Source organism: Pseudophryne corroboree, chromosome 3 (genome assembly GCF_028390025.1).
Source record: "Pseudophryne corroboree isolate aPseCor3 chromosome 3, aPseCor3.hap2, whole genome shotgun sequence".
NCBI lineage: Eukaryota > Metazoa > Chordata > Amphibia > Anura > Myobatrachidae > Pseudophryne > Pseudophryne corroboree.
Genome location: NC_086446.1, coordinates 646,225,369 through 646,247,825, shown reverse-complemented (window position 1 = coordinate 646,247,825; position 22,457 = coordinate 646,225,369). Strand labels below are relative to the sequence as shown.

Below are 22,457 nucleotides of genomic sequence, written 5' to 3'. Positions count from 1 at the left end.
TGGAAATATACTGTATACTGTATGCTAGTAAAGGGACCTGGTATAAGAATGGTCACCTAAATTCCCCTTTCCCTCCTCCCCATCCCACCCTCACTTTGCCCCATACTGCCACCAGCTTCATCCTACTTAATACTTAGGGGGAGGTTTATCAAATCTTGGAGATAAAGAGGAGAAATTGCTCATAGCATCAAATCAGCTTCTTAGTTCTTAGGAAACTCCTGGCAGCGCCATGTTCAGAAGGACATTATGTGCCTGTACCATTGGTTGGTCATAATCTACATTGTTTCATGCATTTTGCATGCTCGTGACCTGATAGATAATGGATCCAAAGTGCTAGTATTAACAGATTTATTTTCAAAACCAATTATAATACAATATATATGTTTAGCAAAACAACAAAACATATTTGTGGTACTGTGTGACTGCCTCACTGTAGCTTCTGAACCTGTCTCCATAAAATGATACACAAGAGATCCCATCAGAAACAAAATAACAGCTGAGTTTTCAAAATCTTATGTAACCCCCCCTTTGGGGTGAGTGTGTGATCACACCCCCTGGTGGCGGGCATAGTCCAGAGTGGCAGTTAGTGACAGTTGGGGAGAGGACAGAAGAAAGGAGTGGTAGAGGGCAGGGCAGCTGTGTGGTCACAAGGAGACCTGGCTCTGCCGTAGTGAGTCAGGTAACAGCAATATGAACAGTAAGGAGTAATAACCACACCTGCAGAGGGAGGGGACATTAGGCTGTGAGTCATTCAGGGAGCTTTTTTGAGAACAGCCTATAGCTGGTCATACATTAGGACTATTTTAGAGCCGATGGCATGATATTGACGCATCGGAATGATAAATCACAAAAAAATCGTGCAGTTTTCTCCAAACTATAATGATCCGATGTGCGGTCCCACAGGTCGTCTGCTGCAGGGAAGATCTGACAATCTCAGAAGCAATGTGGAAGCAGTGGATGGCAGATCGTCCGATATATATCATTAGGTCTTTGTCTGACCTAGTGATATCGTTTGTCCAGGAGCTGTCGTGGAGCTTGCCAGGGAGTTCAAGGGAAATCGTTAGTGACATCACTTGTTAGTGAATTGCTCTAATGTATGGCCAGCTTTAGAGAGCCTGACATAGGCAACATAGAGTGCTTCTGGCAACGGAGAACCCAGCAAGCAGTGTCTGTGAGGCATATGGGAGTCTGAATACGTTCCTCCCTGTAATGGCTGATAATGTTTACATTTATGTACAAGTACAACCTCAGAACTGTTCATGAGGAGATAGGAGAAATGCACATAGTTATGTCAATATCATAAGTCATGTCCCGTGCTGGGGTCTGGGGTAGATTGGCCATAGGCTTAACCGGGTGGAAGACCTATAGTGTCTGGGTGTAACAGCCTGACCAGCAACCTGTCAGCTATGGTAGATCACCATCTACAACCGCTGGTGCAGAAAACAAGAGCATTTCTAAAAGATACAGGTGATACCCTGAGGAGGATTAACCTGTATAACTGGGAAGAGGGTGACATTTTATGTACAGCTGATGTATGTACTCTGTACACGATCATAGACGTTGAGAAAGGGTTGGCTGCAGTCTCTTACTTTCTAGATATGAGCTCCCTTAGTGATACTATAAAAGGTTTTATCCTGGATAGTATTAAGTTTATTCTGTTAAACAATTATTTTTACTTCGATGGGACATTTTACTTGCAGAGGAATGGCACTGCCATGGGCACTAGGTTCGCCCCCAGTTACGCAAACTTATTTATGGCGTACTGGTAAGACCATCGGATCTGGTGTGAGGATGGTCTGGTGGCGGGGCTAGTGTCCTGGCAGCGCTATATAGACAACGTATTGTTCGTCTGGCGAGGTGATGAGGAATCTTTGAATACTTTCTGTGATGATCTAAATTCTAATGATATGTCCATTCAATTAGTATTTAACAAAAGTAAGGTAGAGGTTTCCTTTTTGGATTTAAGCCTTTATGTTGCCGATGGAAAAATGAATACTAGAACATAAAGGAAGTTGACTGACTCCAATAGTCTTATAGACAGGACCAGTCAGCATCATGCAAACTGGCTGGATGGGATTCCGTTCAGCCAGTTTGCAAGGATAAAGAGAAACTGCACAGATGCACATGTGTGTGATCAACAGTTGGATGAGGTAGCAGACTGATTTCTGAAAAAGGGATATCCCCCGAACTTATTGGACAGGGAAAGAACTAAAATATCCAATAGAGAAAGAGATACTTTACTAAGAACCAAAAGAAACTCTAGTCCATCTGATGATAAGTTCAAGTGGGCATTTATAAGCCAGTACAATCAATCCTTCAGAGGTTTTGAACGGGTCTTCAGGGATAATTGGAATATCCTTAAACAGGATTCTGTTTTAGATCCGCTATTGCCTGAGGGTCCTGTGTTTGTGTACAGAAAAGCACCATCCTTAAAGAACCAACTAGTTAGGAGCAGTGTGGAGACTGATCTCAGACAGAGCATAAGAACTAAGGGCTTTCACCGTTGCAGTGATTGCCTGATGTGCAAAACTGTCAAATCGCCAATACGAAAAGTCACTGAGTTTATGGTTAATGGCCAGTCCTTTCCCATCAGGGAGTTCATTACATGCCAAACCAAGAATGTGGTTTACATTCTAGAGTGTGCGTGTGGTTTATTTTATGTTGGAAGGACAGGGAGATGTGTTAAGGTCAGGTGGGCCAAACACATTTATAATATAAGGAAGGGCCTGGAGACCCACATTGTTTCATCACATTTTACAAAGGTTCATGACTCAAGGGAATGTTTTTTAAAATCTTTTTGTGGAATCCAAACGGTCCTCCCAAAATGGAGAACAAGAGACCTAGATAGAAGACTAGCAAGGGAAGAAATGCAATGGATTCACCGTTTAGGTACTCTTGTACCCAGGGGACTGAACGGTGAATTTGAACTGAAATGTTTTTTAGAGTAATTTGGGGTCTTCTTTTCTTTCACTAATCCCCTTTTTATTATACGTTTTTAAATTCATCTAGTAGCACTTATGTTTTACCTGTTGACTGTGGCATGTTTTTATGGTAATTAGTGTTTTTTTTTTTTCTTTTATGATGGTTCCGTTTGTATTTGGATGTTGGGACTTGTAGGTATGGACTACAGAGGACCGCCCTGTGAGGGTATTAACAGCCCGGATGCCCGTGGAACGCAAAAGACGTGAAGTGGAATGCAATACTGATGAGGACTTTCTTGTTGGAACGCATATGACCCGCAGATAGAGCTTCCGCTTCTGGTCCCGTGACCAAAGTGTAAGTGAAGTTACTGGAGATTGCCGGTTAGCGGTAATAGAATCCAGCTGTGTATAGGGTGTTTTAGGGTGTAAGCACTGTTGCCGAGCTAGCGTGTTTATGCTCCTGACGAAGGACTTAATGTCCTATATGCGTTGAGCGCAGTTCGGTATTTGTGTACTCCTGGACTTTCTCTATCCGTTTGGGGAACTCGCTGTGGTTTGTGGAGCTTTGGATCCGGAGCCCGGCAGTACGCTCACCGTGTCCATCTGGTGTTCCAGGAATTCTCCAGAAGGAGAGATGCCAACTTGGTGATATGTCCAGTGGAGTTTGTTTTACATGCTGTTTTACTTATATGTTTGTAAGTGCAATCCGTTAAATAAATTGTTTCAATTTTAAAGATTGCTACACTATGTTCATCCTCTTTTAAAGTGTCTCCCCAAGGTTCTGAAAGAAAAGGAGAGACCCACCCCTTGTAAATTTCTCTTTGGATATTGGAGCCCTTGCATTTGGACTGCGATTTAAAGAGAGGATCTGGTGGAATCTTTTGTCCTGATTCAAGCTAAGGGAGGGCAGAGGTCAGCCCTCTATATCCATGGTGAATCGTTTATTTGTCCATGTTTTGCTTCACTATGGTGTTTAGTTCTTAACTATGGTGTTTGGAGAGCGCTACTGTTAAAATCTCTTTCTATACTGTTGTTTTTGTGTGTGATTTGTGGATACACACACTTGTGCATTGTGTAGCTGCACCCTAATCTAGTGCGCATGGAGTCTAAAGTCCAGTCTACTTTTTCTTAACCGGGTGTTCTCCCAATGAGACAATGGCTCAGGGGGCTACTTGGTCGAATCATTGAGGATGGCTATGGCTTATTAGAAGCCAGCCCCATCCCTCCCTCACCTTCTTACACTTCTTCTAGAACGAACCAGCACAACCTACTAGTCCTCATACAGTACGTTTCACAACTTCAGTCCGCAAGCACCTCTATCATTGCATGCTTTACAGTATACATCTGTGGATCATCAAAATTGTGTCAGCCAGTAAAGGATACACCTCTGCACCAACTAGAAGATCTGGAAAACATGCACTTTTAGAGGACCCTGAGGTCTGGAGTTGGTAGACAGCAGGCCGCTCAGGCCTGTGACCTCCCCTGCTGATCCGTGGAGCACAGGCTGCTTGTATTATGGCCAGAGCTCATAAACAGGTGAGTAGTCTTGGAATGAAGGGGTCTCATGATTAAAAGGTTATTCATGTCTATCCAGCTGTAATGGGACTACAGTATATGTCCAGTACACCCAGTCAACTGGATGTGCTGGGACTCGTAGTGCCTCCACAGCTGGAAAGCCACTGGCAAATCAAATACATTACCATCATCTCATTTGTTGGCGATTATATATTTACACGTTGAGTCTCCCATATCTGGAATGCTCGGGACCAGGAGCATTCCGTATATATGAGATTTTTCTGGATTTTAGAATACCTGTCGGTGGCGGATCGGCAGGGAGTTGGTGGCTTGTCCGGTGTGTTGGCGATGTGTCCAGTTGTCGGCAGTGGGTCTGGAGTGTGCTGGGGGTGGTCAGCGGCATGCTTGGGGGGTCAGCATGGATGGGCTAGTATGAGGGAATGGCTGCAAAGCTGTCATTGGTCCTTGACACAAGTGACGTCATGATGTCGGGTCACGTCATAACGTCACTACAGGGCTGTAATATAATGGTTTTCAGAATATTCCGGTTTTCATGTCTCTGGATATGGGAGACCTAACCTGTATTATTAATCACTGTGCTCTCTTTATTTTCTGTGCGCACTGGGATGCTCAATGTACTCTATTTAAGTCACTGGAATGCTCAATGTACAATTTCACTGTGTGGTGATTGCCTGCTCACTGTTTGTCACTGAGATGCTCAGTATCACATTCCCTTGCATGTGTTATAGAGCAGTCTCTGAGATGCCTAATGCACTGTATGGTGGTTACTGGAATGCTCAATATTCTGTATGGCAGTCACTGGAATGCTCAATGTGCAATACTATATTAATCTGGATGCATAATATGCTGCAGGACAGTCACTGGGTTACTCAGTATACTATATGCTGGTGCTGTAAGTAGCATTACACCTTTATCTGGATCCCGGAGCTGGCATAGCAAGGTCGACATACTCATTGGTGAGTGCTGACCTCATGACTGCACACCAAAGAAGGAGGTGTGTTTCTAACCTGTGCACCCCCTATTGTCACATGTTGGTGCAGGGGGCTATATTAATCTATACTTCCCCATATTGCCAAATGCACTTAAGATACCTTTGCGCATAACCAATTTATCTATACCATGACCATTTCCTCTGAAATGATAAACAGGGCTGGATTAAAGGAGGGGCGACAGCTGCTGTCTGGCTGCGGATCCGGGCTGGCGGCTGCATACCCTCCAACATTTTACACATAAAAATCGGTACAAATTAGAAAAGGGGGCGTGGCTATGAATAAAGGTCACGCCCCTTTTCCGATACTTTCAATGGAAGTTTGGAGAGCCAAAAATCGGTACAGACCATAAAAAAAGGTACTGTACCTGCCAAAGAGGTACAGTTGGAGGGTATGCTGCTGTGTGCGTGGTACTTCTCCCGGTGAGTGACAGGCAGGCATGGTGCAGCAGCAGCTGAGTGACATTAGGGAGCAGCAGGCTATGGTGCTAGTGTCTAGCTCACATGTAAAGAAAAGAGCCGTGATGTCAGCGTGACGTAAGCAGCAGGTCACGTGACTGGGTGCTGTGTCCTACAGTCAGTAGTGCTCTGTGTGTGTCAGATGCAGGGAGCTCATTGCTTATTATGCTACTGTGTCCTGCACACTGTTACTATGGCCCTCGTTCCGAGTTGATCGCTAGCTGCTTTCGTTCGCAGCGCAGCGATCAGGTCAAAAAAATGGCAATTCTGCGCATGCTTATGGGGCGCACTGCGCACGCGCATCGTATTTTCACAATTGCAGTTTTACACAAGCTCTAGTCGCATTGCTGGCCGCACAAAAGCCGATGCAGCTTTACACAAGCTCTAGTCGCACTGCTGGCCGCAGAGTGATTGACAGGAAGTGAGTGTTTCTGGGTGGTAATTGACCGTTTTCAGGGAGTGAGTGAAAAAACGCAGGCGTGCCAGATAAAAATGTAGTAGTGGCTGGAAAAACTTAGGCGTGGATGGGCGAACGCAGGGCGTGTTTGTGACGTCAAAACAGGAACTAAATAGTCTGAAGTGATCGCAAGCTAGGAGTAGGTCTCGAGCTACTCTGAAACTGCACAATCTTTTTTTGTAGCAGCGCTGCGATCCTTTCGTTCGCACTTCTGCTAAGCTAAGATACACTTCCAGAGGGTGGCGGCTTAGCGTTTGCACGGCTGCTAAAAGCAGCAAGTGAGCGAACAACTCGGAATGAGGGCCTATATGATGCAACATTGCTGCATTCTGCTCTCTCCTGCATACGGCAAATCTAGGTGCTGCTGGAGATGACAGTGTATGTGTGCAGGTCGAAGCAGGTGACCCATCCGTGCCGACAGCAATATCAGGACTGAATTATTATATTGTGTAACACAGGCACACAACAAGTTACCATGCAAAGGGACGTAACAGAAATGAGGCACACAAAACATCCTGCTGCTCCAGCGCGCTGTCCCATACAGGTAGTGTGTATTTGTGTGTGTGCGGGTGGCTACTGCTTTAGTAGCGAAGACCCCACAACTTTGTTACCCTTAATCTGGCCCTGACTATAACACTAATGACAGCTCATCTCTTCATTGCACAAATCCATCCTTTGTCATGCTACGCCAGGCTCGGACTGGCCCATAGGGGTACAGGGGAAACCACCGGTGGGCCCCACTGCCATGGAGTCTACACTCTCCATCATGCATTATGAATATGTTACATTATACTGCACAGGACTATGGTGTATTTTCTACAGTGCATTGCTGTTATTATTCTGAAACATTATCATGCATGCACTAGCAGTATTTACTATATATATTATTTATCAAGGGGCCCAGACCATGCACTAATGGTTTGCCAAGCCTCTAAGAATAGGCCCCTACCACTGCATTTCCCCAGTGGGCCCTTCATGCCCCAGTCCGACACTGTGCTACGCCCTATCCAGTAAAACCCCACTTTCAAATTTGTATAAGACAAGGACATTCTGTAACAATCGATGAGACATTTTTTTCTCCTTGTAGTCAATGAGCAATCATGTGTCACAGAGCCTGGTGGTCAGAGTGTCAGAGGCATACCTCCGAACAGCCGGAGGTCTGCAGGAGGGACACCTGCCAAAAGGGGATGTGGCCTATTGGAAATGGGTGCGGCTCCACGTGAATGACGCGCTCGTGAGCCACGCCTCCCATTTTTGTCACAGTGGGTGCATGGCCAACGCTCTATGAGCTGCTGGCCATGCCCCCACCCCCTCCGGCATAGACGCAAAAAAAACGGGACTGTCCTGCAAAATTTGGGACAGTTGTAAGGTATGCAGAGGTGGTTGCAAATGCCGCCTCTACCGCGATTGTGCAGTATAAACAATGCAACATCAGAAACATCAGTCGCAAATCAGTCACAACATCGAACTTCTGATCAATCCTATAGTTGTCAGAATTTCTGTATCAACTAAGACGCCGGGGCCAGAAAACACTGATGAACCCCCTGCGTTTTCGTAGCCAGCCCCCCACTACTTCCCACAAGCAGTCACTATGTCACTCACTTTGCAAATAAATCACTACTGCGCCTGCCATCACAAATCAATGGCCACGCATGTCCCGTGTGACTATAACACATGCCCAGTCCCAAAAAAACGCTCAACTGCGCAAACACCGGCGCCGCACCCACCTCTGAAACAGGCACACACTCCCAAGCTGCTACATGCTATTGTTAATTAGAAAAAAATGATTCACATGGATAATAGATCAGATAGACAGGAACCAGACAAAATGATTCAGGGGCTGATTCAGAGTTTGTACAGGTTCATTTTCCAGATGTATCATGCTATTTTTTTGCACTGCTGCAGAATCTGTAGCTGAGCATCAGCAAGTTTCTGAGGGCCATTCACAGTCACATCCCTAGCAGCTGAGTGTGTGGAACTGGGTAGCAGCTGATCCTCCACATCATGGTATCAGTGCTCTGTAGATGGAAGAGGTGATATCACATGGATCTCTTGCACAAAGATTGGGGAACACTGACAGTGATGATGACTACTTTCACAACTGCATGTCTAAGGGGGTGTAGTATGGTATGCTGGTGGCCAAGCTCCCGGTGACCAGCATACCGGCGCCGGGAGGCCGACTGCCGGCATACCGACAGCACGGCGAGCGCAAATGAGCCCCTTGCGGGCTCGCTGCGCTCACCACGCTGCGGGCACGGTGGCGCTCTACGCGCGCCACGCTATTTTATTCTCCCTCCAGGGGGGTCGTGGACCCCCACGAGGGAGAAAAAGTTTCAGTATGCCGGCTGTCGGGATTCCAGCGCCGGTATACTGTGCGCCGGGATCCCGACAGTCAGCATACTGAAGACCACCCGTCTAAGGATGGTGCAGCTGCACAGATGCAGCCAACCCTGGATACATGCAGGAATCTGCCTTTACTTACAAGCACGTAGTGCAGACACATCTCTAACTCATTTACATGGGACCCTTAGAGGTAGATTTACTAAGAATCGTGTCTGCCCAGATTGCATTCTCGTGCGAGTTTACAATTCAGAGATTCACTAAAGCCAATCAGAGGTGTAAAAACATGATTTGATCTGAAAAACATCACCAAACACGCAAATAGAAGTCTATGCACCATCTAACCAACTCGCAAGTACTTTCCATAGAAAAGAATACAACTCACAGATTTACTAAGAAACGTGTTTGCATACACGGTACACACTAGAAGTTTCAAATACTGTAGACCTGCCTGTGAGCAGTGTGCTTGCAGAAGCCTGCACAGATCAGTGTCATTTGAACAGTAATGAAATGGTTAAGGAAGAGAAAAAAGTAGTGCGTGGTGTCGTCTCCCCCCCAAACGCTCCCCCTCTCCCCAAAAGATATGACCAGCGCCTGACTCTATGAGCTGGTCCTGGCAAAACAAAATTATTTCATACCTGATCCTGCGGACAAAGAAGCACTGTATATATATACTGCATATACAACACTTCCCCCAGACACTGTATATACAACACTTCCCCCAATCACTGTATATACATACATCATATGCAGTACAACACTTCCCCCATCACTGTAAATACATACTGCATATACAACACATCCCCCAGACACTGACTGTATATACATACTGCATATACAAAACGTCCCCCAATCACTGTAAATACATGCTGCATATACAACACTTCCCCCAATCACTTTATATCATACTTGCCCACTCTCCCGAAATTACGGTGGCACTCCCGGCCGCCCGGGGAAGGGGGCAAGTCTCCAGCATCCCGCTCCCCCCCCCCCCCCGCCGCCCCCGCACTCCTCCCGCTGCAACCCACGCCCCCACCACTTTCAGCCTGTTGCATAGAAAAAAGGGGCATTACAGAGCAGGGGCGGGGCTATAATAATGCAAACACATCACCACGCCCCCGTACCGCTTCCTCCACCCCCCCTCTTGTGTGACCTGGCTGCTCCCTCCCGGAGGGAGCAGCCGCAAAGTAGGTAAGTATGCTGTTTATACGTACTGCATATACAACACTTCCCCCAGACACTGTATATACATACTGCATACAGGGGCGAATTTAGGGGTGAGAGTGTCCTTAGGCACAACCGTAAAGCCGCCGCATCACCTGCCTAATTTTATTATTTTTATTGATTGGTTATAAGCCCTCATTTGATAGCCAATATAATAGAAAAATAAAAGAAGACACTATGACATTTTAATTATGTATACATATTTACTAAGTAGTACAGTTTACAGGGTCAGTATGTGGATGTTCTACCCATTTACACTCAACTTCTGATGGTGTATGGTAGAGTACAGTGGAAATATTTTGCAGTTACTGACACTTTTTGGCTGACAGTACCAACACAAGCATCCAAGTGTCGCCCCCAAACTAGTGTTGCCCCTAGGCACGTGCCTCACGTGCCTAATGGGAAATTCACCACTGACTGCATATACAACACTTCCCCCAATCACTGTATATACATACATACAGCGTATACAGCACTTCCCCAGGCACTGTATATAGTATACATACTGTATATACTAGAGATGAGCGCCGGAAATTTTTCGGGTTTTGTGTTTTGGTTTTGGGTTCGGTTCCGCGGCCGTGTTTTGGGTTCGACCGCGTTTTGGCAAAACCTCACCGAATTTTTTTTGTCGGATTCGGGTGTGTTTTGGATTCGGGTGTTTTTTTCAAAAAACCCTAAAAAACAGCTTAAATCATAGAATTTGGGGGTCATTTTGATCCCAAAGTATTATTAACCTCAAAAACCATAATTTACACTCATTTTCAGTCTATTCTGAATACCTCACACCTCACAATATTATTTTTAGTCCTAAAATTTGCACCGAGGTCGCTGTGTGAGTAAGATAAGCGACCCTAGTGGCCGACACAAACACCGGGCCCATCTAGGAGTGGCACTGCAGTGTCACGCAGGATGTCCCTTCCAAAAAACCCTCCCCAAACAGCACATGACGCAAAGAAAAAAAGAGGCGCAATGAGGTAGCTGACTGTGTGAGTAAGATAAGCGACCCTAGTGGCCGACACAAACACCGGGCCCATCTAGGAGTGGCACTGCAGTGTCACGCAGGATGTCCCTTCCAAAAAACCCTCCCCAAACAGCACATGACGCAAAGAAAAAAAGAGGCGCAATGAGGTAGCTGACTGTGTGAGTAAGATAAGCGACCCTAGTGGCCGACACAAACACCGGGCCCATCTAGGAGTGGCACTGCAGTGTCACGCAGGATGGCCCTTCCAAAAAACCCTCCCCAAACAGCACATGACGCAAAGAAAAAAAGAGGCGCAATGAGGTAGCTGACTGTGTGAGTAAGATAAGCGACCCTAGTGGCCGACACAAACACCGGGCCCATCTAGGAGTGGCACTGCAGTGTCACGCAGGATGGCCCTTCCAAAAAACCCTCCCCAAACAGCACATGACGCAAAGAAAAATAAAAGAAAAAAGAGGTGCAAGATGGAATTGTCCTAGGGCCCCTCCCACCCACCCTTATGTTGTATAAACAGGACATGCACACTTTAACCAACCCATCATTTCAGTGACAGGGTCTGCCACACGACTGTGACTGATATGACGGGTTGGTTTGGACCCCCCCCCAAAAAAGAAGCAATTAATCTCTCCTTGCACAAACTGGCTCTACAGAGGCAAGATGTCCACCTCATCATCATCCTCCGATATATCACCGTGTACATCCCCCTCCTCACAGATTATCAATTCGTCCCCACTGGAATCCACCATCTCAGCTCCCTGTGTACTTTGTGGAGGCAATTGCTGCTGGTCAATGTCTCCGCGGAGGAATTGATTATAATTCATTTTAATGAACATCATCTTCTCCACATTTTCTGGATGTAACCTCGTACGCCGATTGCTGACAAGGTGAGCGGCGGCACTAAACACTCTTTCGGAGTACACACTTGTGGGAGGGCAACTTAGGTAGAATAAAGCCAGTTTGTGCAAGGGCCTCCAAATTGCCTCTTTTTCCTGCCAGTATAAGTACGGACTGTGTGACGTGCCTACTTGGATGCGGTCACTCATATAATCCTCCACCATTCTTTCAATGTTGAGAGAATCATATGCAGTGACAGTAGACGACATGTCCGTAATCGTTGTCAGGTCCTTCAGTCCGGACCAGATGTCAGCATCAGCAGTCGCTCCAGACTGCCCTGCATCACCGCCAGCGGGTGGGCTCGGAATTCTGAGCCTTTTCCTCGCACCCCCAGTTGCGGGAGAATGTGAAGGAGGAGATGTTGACAGGTCGCGTTCCGCTTGACTTGACAATTTTCTCACCAGCAGGTCTTTCAACCCCAGCAGACTTGTGTCTGCCGGAAAGAGAGATCCAAGGTAGGTTTTAAATCTAGGATCGAGCACGGTGGCCAAAATGTAGTGCTCTGATTTCAACAGATTGACCACCCGTGAATCCTTGTTAAGCGAATTAAGGGCTCCATCCACAAGTCCCACATGCCTAGCGGAATCGCTCCGTGTTAGCTCCTCCTTCAATGTCTCCAGCTTCTTCTGCAAAAGCCTGATGAGGGGAATGACCTGACTCAGGCTGGCAGTGTCTGAACTGACTTCACGTGTGGCAAGTTCAAAGGGCATCAGAACCTTGCACAACGTTGAAATCATTCTCCACTGCACTTGAGACAGGTGCATTCCACCTCCTATATCGTGCTCAATTGTATAGGCTTGAATGGCCTTTTGCTGCTCCTCCAACCTCTGAAGCATATAGAGGGTTGAATTCCACCTCGTTACCACTTCTTGCTTCAGATGATGGCAGGGCAGGTTCAGTAGTTTTTGGTGGTGCTCCAGTCTTCTGTACGTGGTGCCTGTACGCCGAAAGTGTCCCGCAATTCTTCTGGCCACCGACAGCATCTCTTGCACGCCCCTGTCGTTTTTTAAAAAATTCTGCACCACCAAATTCAAGGTATGTGCAAAACATGGGACGTGCTGGAATTTGCCCATATTTAATGCACACACAATATTGCTGGCGTTGTCCGATGCCACAAATCCACAGGAGAGTCCAATTGGGGTAAGCCATTCTGCGATGATCTTCCTCAGTTGCCGTAAGAGGTTTTTAGCTGTGTGCGTATTCTGGAAAGCGGTGATACAAAGCGTAGCCTGCCTAGGAAAGAGTTGGCGTTTGCGAGATGCTGCTACTGGTGCCGCCGCTGCTGTTCTTGCGGCGGGAGTCCATACATCTACCCAGTGGGCTGTCACAGTCATATAGTCCTGACCCTGCCCTGCTCCACTTGTCCACATGTCCGTGGTTAAGTGGACATTGGGTACAACTGCATTTTTTAGGACACTGGTGAGTCTTTTTCTGACGTCCGTGTACATTCTCGGTATCGCCTGCCTACAGAAGTGGAACCTAGATGGTATTTGGTAACGGGGGCACACTGCCTCAATAAATTGTCTAGTTCCCTGTGAACTAACGGCGGATACCGGACGCACGTCTAACACCAACATAGTTGTCAAGGCCTCAGTTATCCGCTTTGCAGCAGGATGACTGCTGTGATATTTCATCTTCCTCGCAAAGGACTGTTGGACAGTCAATTGCTTACTGGAAGTAGTACAAGTGGGCTTACGACTTCCCCTCTGGGATGACCATCGACTCCCAGCAGCAACAACAGCAGCGCCAGCAGCAGTAGGCGTTACACGCAAGGATGCATCGGAGGAATCCCAGGCAGGAGAGGACTCGTCAGAATTGCCAGTGACATGGCCTGCAGGACTATTGGCATTCCTGGGGAAGGAGGAAATTGACACTGAGGGAGTTGGTGGGGTGGTTTGCGTGAGCTTGGTTACAAGAGGAAGGGATTTACTGGTCAGTGGACTGCTTCCGCTGTCGCCCAAAGTTTTTGAACTTGTCACTGACTTATTATGAATGCGCTGCAGGTGACGTATAAGGGAGGATGTTCCGAGGTGGTTAACGTCCTTACCCCTACTTATTACAGCTTGACAAAGGGAACACACGGCTTGACAAATGTTGTCCGCATTTCTGGTGAAATACTTCCACACCGAAGAGCTGATTTTTTTGGTATTTTCACCAGGCATGTCAACGGCCATATTCCTCCCACGGACAACAGGTGTCTCCCCGGGTGCCTGACTTAAACAAACCACCTCACCATCAGAATCCTCCTGGTCAATTTCCTCCCCAGCGCCAGCAACACCCATATCCTCCTCATCCTGGTGTACTTCAACACTGACATCTTCAATCTGACTATCAGGAACTGGACTGCGGGTGCTCCTTCCAGCACTTGCAGGGGGCGTGCAAATGGTGGAAGGCGCATGCTCTTCACGTCCAGTGTTGGGAAGGTCAGGCATCGCAACCGACACAATTGGACTCTCCTTGTGGATTTGGGATTTCGAAGAACGCACAGTTCTTTGCGGTGCTTTTGCCAGCTTGAGTCTTTTCAGTTTTCTAGCGAGAGGCTGAGTGCTTCCATCCTCATGTGAAGCTGAACCACTAGCCATGAACATAGGCCAGGGCCTCAGCCGTTCCTTGCCACTCCGTGTGGTAAATGGCATATTGGCTAGTTTACGCTTCTCCTCCGACAATTTTATTTTAGGTTTTGGAGTCCTTTTTTTACTGATATTTGGTGTTTTGGATTTGACATGCTCTGTACTATGACATTGGGCATCGGCCTTGGCAGACGACGTTGCTGGCATTTCATCGTCTCGGCCATGACTAGTGGCAGCAGCTTCAGCACGAGGTGGAAGTGGATCTTGATCTTTCCCTAATTTTGGAACCTCAACATTTTTGTTCTCCATATTTTAATAGGCACAACTAAAAGGCACCTCAGGTAAACAATGGAGATGGATGGATACTAGTATACAATTATGGATGGACTGCCGAGTGCCGACACAGAGGTAGCTACAGCCGTGGACTATTGTACTGTACTGTGTCTGCTGCTAATATAGACTGGATGATAATGAGATGTAGTATGTATGTATAAAGAAGAAAGAAGAAAAAACCACGGGTAGGTGGTATACAATTATGGATGGACTGCCGAGTGCCGACACAGAGGTAGCTACAGCCGTGGACTACCGTACTGTGTCTGCTGCTAATATAGACTGGTTGATAATGAGATGTAGTATGTATAAAGAAGAAAGAAAAAAAAAACCACGGGTAGGTGGTATACAATTATGGACGGACTGCCGAGTGCCGACACAGAGGTAGCTACAGCCGTGGACTACCGTACTGTGTCTGCTGCTAATATAGACTGGTTGATAATGAGATGTAGTACGTATAAAGAAGAAAGAAAAAAAAAACACGGGTAGGTGGTATACAATTATGGACGGACTGCCGAGTGCCGACACAGAGGTAGCTACAGCCGTGGACTACCGTACTGTACTGTGTCTGCTGCTAATATAGACTGGATGATAATGAGATGTAGTATGTATAAAGAAGAAAGAAAAAAAAACCACGGGTAGGTGGTATACAATTATGGACGGACTGCCGAGTGCCGACACAGAGGTAGCTACAGCCGTGGACTACCGTACTGTACTGTGTCTGCTGCTAATATAGACTGGTTGATAAAGAGATGTAGTATGTATGTATAAAGAAGAAAGAAAAAAAAACCACGGGTAGGTGGTATACTATTATGGATGGACTGCCGAGTGCCGACACAGAGGTAGCTACAGCCGTGGACTACTGTACTGTGTCTGCTGCTAATATAGACTGGTTGATAAAGAGATGTAGTATGTATGTATAAAGAAGAAAGAAAAAAAAAACACGGGTAGGTGGTATACAATTATGGACGGACTGCCGAGTGCCGACACAGAGGTAGCTACAGCCGTGGACTACCGTACTGTACTGTGTCTGCTGCTAATATAGACTGGTTGATAAAGAGATGTAGTATGTATGTATAAAGAAGAAAGAAAAAAAAACCACGGGTAGGTGGTATACAATTATGGATGGACTGCCGAGTGCCGACACAAAGGTAGCTACAGCCGTGGACTACTGTACTGTGTCTGCTGCTAATATAGACTGGTTGATAAAGAGATGTAGTATGTATGTATAAAGAAGAAAGAAAAAAAAACCACGGGTAGGTGGTATACAATTATGGACGGACTGCCGAGTGCCGACACAGAGGTGGCTACAGCCGTGGACTACCGTACTGTACTGTGTCTGCTGCTAATATAGACTGGTTGATAAAGAGATGTAGTATGTATGTATAAAGAAGAAAGAAAAAAAAACCACGGGTAGGTGGTATACAATTATGGATGGACTGCCGAGTGCCGACACAGAGGTAGCTACAGCCGTGGACTACTGTACTGTGTCTGCTGCTAATATAGACTGGTTGATAAAGAGATGTAGTATGTATGTATAAAGAAGAAAGAAAAAAAAAACCACGGGTAGGTGGTATACAATTATGGATGGACTGCCGAGTGCCGACACAGAGGTAGCTACAGCCGTGAACTACCGTACTGTGTCTGCTGCGACTGGATGATAAATAATGATATAAAAAATATATATATATCACTACTGCAGCCGGACAGGTATATATTATATAATGACGGACCTGCTGGACAATGTCTATCAGCAGAATGAGTTTTTTATAGAATAAAAAAAAAAACACCACACAAGTCACACGACGAGTGTTTAACTTTTTCAGGCAATCACAATATAGTATACTACTAACTATACTGGTGGTCAGTGTGGTCAGGTCACTGGTCAGTCACACTGGCAGTGGCACTCCTGCAGCAAAAGTGTGCACTGTTTAATTTTAATAATATGTACTCCTGGCTCCTGCTATAACCTATAACTGGCACTGCTCCCCAGTCTCCCCCACAATTATAAGCTGTGTGAGCACAGTCAGATATATACATAGATGATGCAGCACACTGGGCTGAGCAGTGCACACAGATATGGTATGTGACTGAGTCACTGTGTATCGTTTTTTTCAGGCAGAGAACGGATTATATTAAATAAAACTGCACTGTCTGGTGGTCACTGTGGTCAGTCACTACTAAACTCTGCACTCTCTACAGTACTCCTAAGCTCCAGTAAATCAAGTGTCTCTGTCTCAAATCAATCTCACTCTCTCTCTTCTAATCTAAATGGAGAGGACGCCAGCCACGTCCTCTCCCTATCAATCTCAATGCACGTGTGAAAATGGCGGCGACGCGCGGCTCCTTATATAGAATCCGAGTCTCGCGAGAATCCGACAGCGTCATGATGACGTTCGGGCGCGCTCGGGTTAACCGAGCAAGGCGGGAAGATCCGAGTCGCTCGGACCCGTGAAAAAAAACATGAAGTTCGGGCGGGTTCGGATTCCGAGGAACCGAACCCGCTCATCTCTAGTATATACAGCAATTCCCAGAGAATGACAGAATTCGCATGGTTCTTTGCATGTTCTGCAGAAAATGAAGAGAAATTTAAGGCTGAGTTGCACCATCTAGTGGCTATATTGAGAACTGAAGACATAAAATTTTCCACTTAAATGCACTATTACATTGGGGGTTATTCAGCTCGTATGTGACCGCAATATCCCTGTTCTAGGTGCCAGTGCGCACGCGCAGGTCCCATCCTGTGCATGTGCAGCTAATATGATCGCATTGAGTTATTATGGTAACTTGCCCCTCCGGGGACCTCTGCCCTGTCTTTATCGTATCAGCCTAGTGGAATGACCCTTGTTGGCCATGTTGCTTGAGATCTTTCAAACCTCAAAGATCTCACGAAGGGGCATATTCATTATAACTAAATTTAGATCATTTTATCAAATTGTAATTTTTTTCCCATTAATCTTCATTCATCAAAGCTGTCACAAAGGAGATATGACTAACATCTCCTTCATTACAGCCTGCTTCAATAATCTCTACACTCCCAATACTATAGTATGATGAGTGTAGAGATGCCTAATCTGGCTATGACAACGGCATTATCCACAGAAGCAGAAGGCTCCACCGGAGAGACCTCTGATTACTCCATAGTCTGCCTTTTAATATATTTGGAGAAGTAGGAAGAACCCATTTTTTGCCCCTAGCAACCCCCTAGATTCTCATATCATTTAGTATTTTCTAACAAATTATTGATAGAATTTGATTGGTTACTATAGTGACAACACCAAGTTTTAGTAAATCTATACCCTTGACTGTTTTCATTGAGTCACTTTTATATGTTGATAACTCTTTATTATCCGACAATATACACCTGCATATAGGTTTGCAGCACCTTTGCAAAATGTTAGAGTTTGTGAGCTACATGTTATGCCATACCTATATTTTTCACACAGTGAGATATAAAATAGAAACATCAGGGATAGTTAGGAGGGCTCAAAATTAAATAAATCCTAATTTTGAGGCAATCCCACCAAATATCTGTAAATGTACCATGTTGGCCACAGTTTCAATAAACTAAGGGAGACAAGTTGGAAACTGTTTGGTTTATCCTAGTTGATACCAAATATCACCAATAGTATACTTAGGATTCCCAGGGGCATATCAGGGTCCTGGCAGCGGTTCACCTGCATTTTCATTTTCCTGTATCAATCATAATAGACTGCTGGGATAGTGATCTATAAGTGATGGTATGATTGTGGGCTCGACTTTTGTGTCCAGAGATGACAATGAGGAACAATGTAGTGTGATATTATCCACTTAACTGATGATTTCTCTTACGTCCTAGAGGATTCTGGGGTCCATATTAGTACCATGGGGTATAGACGGGTCCACCAGGAGCCATGGGCACTTTAAGACTTTGATAGTGTGGGATGGCTCCTCCCTCTATGCCCCTCCCACCAGACTCAGTTTAGAAAATGTGCCCGGGGAGCCGGTCACAGCTAGGGGAGCTCTTAGAGCTTTTCTTGTTTTCTTGTTTTTTTTAAGATGTTAGGCACAGGGAGGCTGCTGGCAACAACCTCCCTGCTTTGTGGGACTTAGGGGGGGAGTAGTGTCCAACCCTCAGAGGTTAATGGCCACTATCTCCGCTGACAAGACATTAAGCTCCTGAGGGTGATGATCGTTAGCCCCCGAGGTGACCGCTCACTCCCGCAGCTTGCCGCCACCCCTTAACAGAGTCAGAAGATGGCAGTGGTGTACCCCCGGTGACCCGACAAGCGGGGAGCCGGGGTGAATGGCGGCATCAGGGTGGAAGCACAGTACTGGCACTGCGCTCCGGAGGCTCAGCGGTACATATGGTGCGGCGCTGTGCGGGGAGCCCTGGGCCAGCGCATATAGCCTAAAAAAATGGACAATAAACCTATCAGGGACGTTGTTCTGCTGCCAGTATAAATTACCTCAGGCCAGTATAATCCTGTAAGTGCGGGAAGCCGTGCAATGTTTGGGGGCGGAGCTTCTCCTCAGAGCGGACCCAGCAGCTCACCAGTGCCATTTTCTTCCTGCAGTTCATCACTGAGAGACGCTGACAGGGAGCGCTGACCCTCCACACGACTCCAGCTATCCTGTGTGGTACCAGGGGGTTGTAGAAGGGGGGGAGGCTGCCATTTTACTGTGTAATCTATTAAGGTACACAGTCAGCGCCAGGCAGTTACTCTGTCACTGCTTACTGTGGCACTGTGTGTGCTGGCTCCAATCTCTGTGTTTCTCTGAAGGTACTTGGGGAAAACTGTGTCTGACATTTTCCTGTGTGTGTATGCTGATTATCACATAGTCATGTCCAGGGACTCTGTGTCTTGTGTGGCAGAATATGTATCTTCTCCAGAGAAATCCATTCCTTGTACCCAGGAATGTAATATTTTGTCTCTGCCTTCCGAATCCGAGCCACAGTGGGTGGCTTCTATTAAGGGAATGATATCCCAGATTTCTACTAGGACTGCACATTATGAGACTGAATCACAGATTTTAAAACAATCTGTGGAGGTTTTGTCTGGTTCTGTCCCCACTACCTCAAAATCACCTGGTGTATCCAAGAAATGTGCGCTTGCTCAGATTATGCAGGTCGACATGGACACCGACTGTGACACGGCAGAGGGTGATGCGGATTTGCGGGGGGTGAGGCTTCCCTGGCAAGTGGGGTGCAACTCATGGTTGAGGCTATTAGAGATGTGTTACACATTACTGACAAACCATCTGAACAGGTAGAGGAGGCTTACTTTACAGACAATAAGAAGGCCTCCCTGACCTTCCCTGCATCTAAGGAATTAAACGCATTATTTGAAAAATCCTGGGAAAATCCAGAGAAAAAATTCCAGGTCCCAAAGAGGGTTCTTGTGGCTTTTCCTTTCCCTGTGGATGATAGGAAAAAGTGTGAAAACCCTCCTATAGTAGACGCCTCTGTATCTAGACTGTCTAAAAAGGTGGTGTTACCTGTCCCGGGGGCTACCGCTTTGAAAGAACCGGCAGACCGCAAGATTGAAACTACGCTCAAATCCATATACACTGCTTCAGGAGTGGCGTTAAGGCCCGCTATTGCCTGTGCATGGATTTCTAAAGCCATAGTAAAGTGGTCAGGCACATTACTAGAGGACTTAGATTCTATGGCTAGAAGTGACATTGAATTGTTTTTTACGTAACATACAGGATTCTGCAGGTTTCATGGTGGAGGCCATGAAGGACCTGGGTAATCAGACTGCAAGGACGTCGTCCATGGCTGTCTCAGCACGCAGGGGTCTCTGGCTACGCCACTGGTCTGCAAACATGGAATCCAGGAGAAGTGTGGAGAACCTACCCTTCACATGTCAGGCGCTATTTGGGGAAGCATTGGATGCGTGGATCTCCACGGCAACCTCTGGTAAGTCAACCTTTCTTCCCTCAGCCTCTCAGATGACGAAGAAACCCTTTTCTACGTCCTTGGTGCAGTCCTTTCGGTCTGCAAAAGCTAAGAAGCGGCACCTGCAGGTTCCCAAAACCAGAAACCTGCCTCTGTGTCCCCAAAATCCTCAGCGTGACGGTGGAACTCCCTGCCTGGAGAACGGGCAGGTGGGAGCGAGGCTCAGACGTTTCAGTCACATCTGGGTGTTGTCCGGTCTGGATCCCTGGGTACAGTATATTGTGTCCCAGGGGTACAAACTGGAGTTTCAAGAGCTCCCACCCCACAGGTTCTTCAAATCCGGTCTGCCAGCTTTGCTGTCAGACAGAGCTATCCTTCAGGAAGCCATTCACAAAATGGAAAGGGCAGATGTAATTGTTCCAGTTCCACCTCCTCGGGTAAACCAGGGTTACTATTAAAACCTCTTTGTGGTACCAAAACCGGATGGTTCGGTCAGGCCAATTTTGAACCTGAAGTCGCTAAACCCTTACTTAAAGGAATTCAAGTTCAAAAAGAGTCTCTGAGAGCGGTGATCTCAGGGCTGGAGGAGGGAGAGTTTCTTTCTGGTATCCTTGGACATCAAGGATGCATACCTACACATTCCGATTTGGCCACCACACCAGGCTTATCTCAGATTTGTGCTGTTGAACTGTCACTATCAGTTCCAGGCACTGCCGTTCGGCCTCTCCACAGCACCAAGGGTGTTCACCAAGGTAATGGCAGAGATGATGATCTTCCTCCGCAGGCAGGGGGTGAATATAATCCCTTATCTGGACGATCTGCTGATAAAGGCATCTTCCAGGGGGAGGTTGTTGCAGTCCATTGCTCTCACGACTCAACTGCTCAAGGACCATGGATGGATCCTGAATCTTCCAAAATCACATTTGGAGCCGAAAAGGAGATTGTCTTTCCTGGGGATGATCTTCGACACGGAAGTGCAGAGGGTATTTCTACCGGTGGAAAAGGCGTTGGTGATCCAAAGAATGGTCCGGGATGTCTTGACACCTACCCGGGTATCCGTTCATTAGTGCATTCGCCTTCTGGGGAAGATGGTTGCCTCCTACGAGACGCTTCAGTACGGAAGATTTCATGCACGGTTCTTCCAACTGGTTCTCCTGGACAAGTGGTCGGGCTCTCATCTGCACATGCCCCAGACGATACATCTGTCACCAAAAAGCCAGGATTTCACTCCTGTGGTGGCTACAATTGCCTCGCCTTCTAGAGGGCCGCAGGTTCGGGATTCAGGACTGGATCCTTCTAACCACGGATGCAAGTCTCAGAGGTTGGGGCGCAGTCACCCAAGGGGAAAGCTTCCAAGGAAGGTGGTCAGGTCTGGAATCCAGTCTTCCAATCAACATTCTGGAACTAAGGGCTGTATACAACAGTCTTCTAAAAGCGGCGCATCTTCTACAAGAGCGGGCCATTCAAGTGCAGTCAAACGATGTAACAACGGTGGCCTACATAAACCAACAGGGTGGAACGAAGAGCAGAACTGCAATGTCAGAGGTAACAAGAATCATCCTCTAGGCAGAAAGGCATGCGTTGGCGCTGTCAGCAATATTCATTCCGGGAGTGGACAACTGGGAAGCGGACTTCCTCAGAAGACACGATCTCCATCCAGGAGAGTGGGGCCTCCATCCAGAGGTGTTCACAGAGGTGACAAATCTTTGGGGTGTACCCCAAATAGACATGATGGCTCCTGTCTCAACAAGAAACTTTGGAGGTACTGTTCCAGGTCAAGAGACCCACAAGCAGTGGCGGTGGACACCCTGGTGACTCCATGGGTGTTCCAGTCAGTGTACGTGTTCCCTCCACTTCCACTCATTCCAAGGATTCTAA

At 46.7% G+C, this 22,457-nt stretch overlaps 1 protein-coding gene across 1 annotated transcript in view; it reads left to right on the top strand.

The window, feature by feature from the left end:
* The first annotated feature begins 622 nt into the window (after positions 1–622).
* Positions 623–22,457, top strand: part of FAM13C (family with sequence similarity 13 member C) — a 914,350-nt gene continuing 892,515 nt past the window's right edge. Inside the window, exon 1 of the mRNA XM_063961752.1 lies at positions 623–679. The gene's annotated coding sequence lies outside the window, so the exon portion shown is untranslated. The remainder of the gene's footprint in view (positions 680–22,457) is intronic.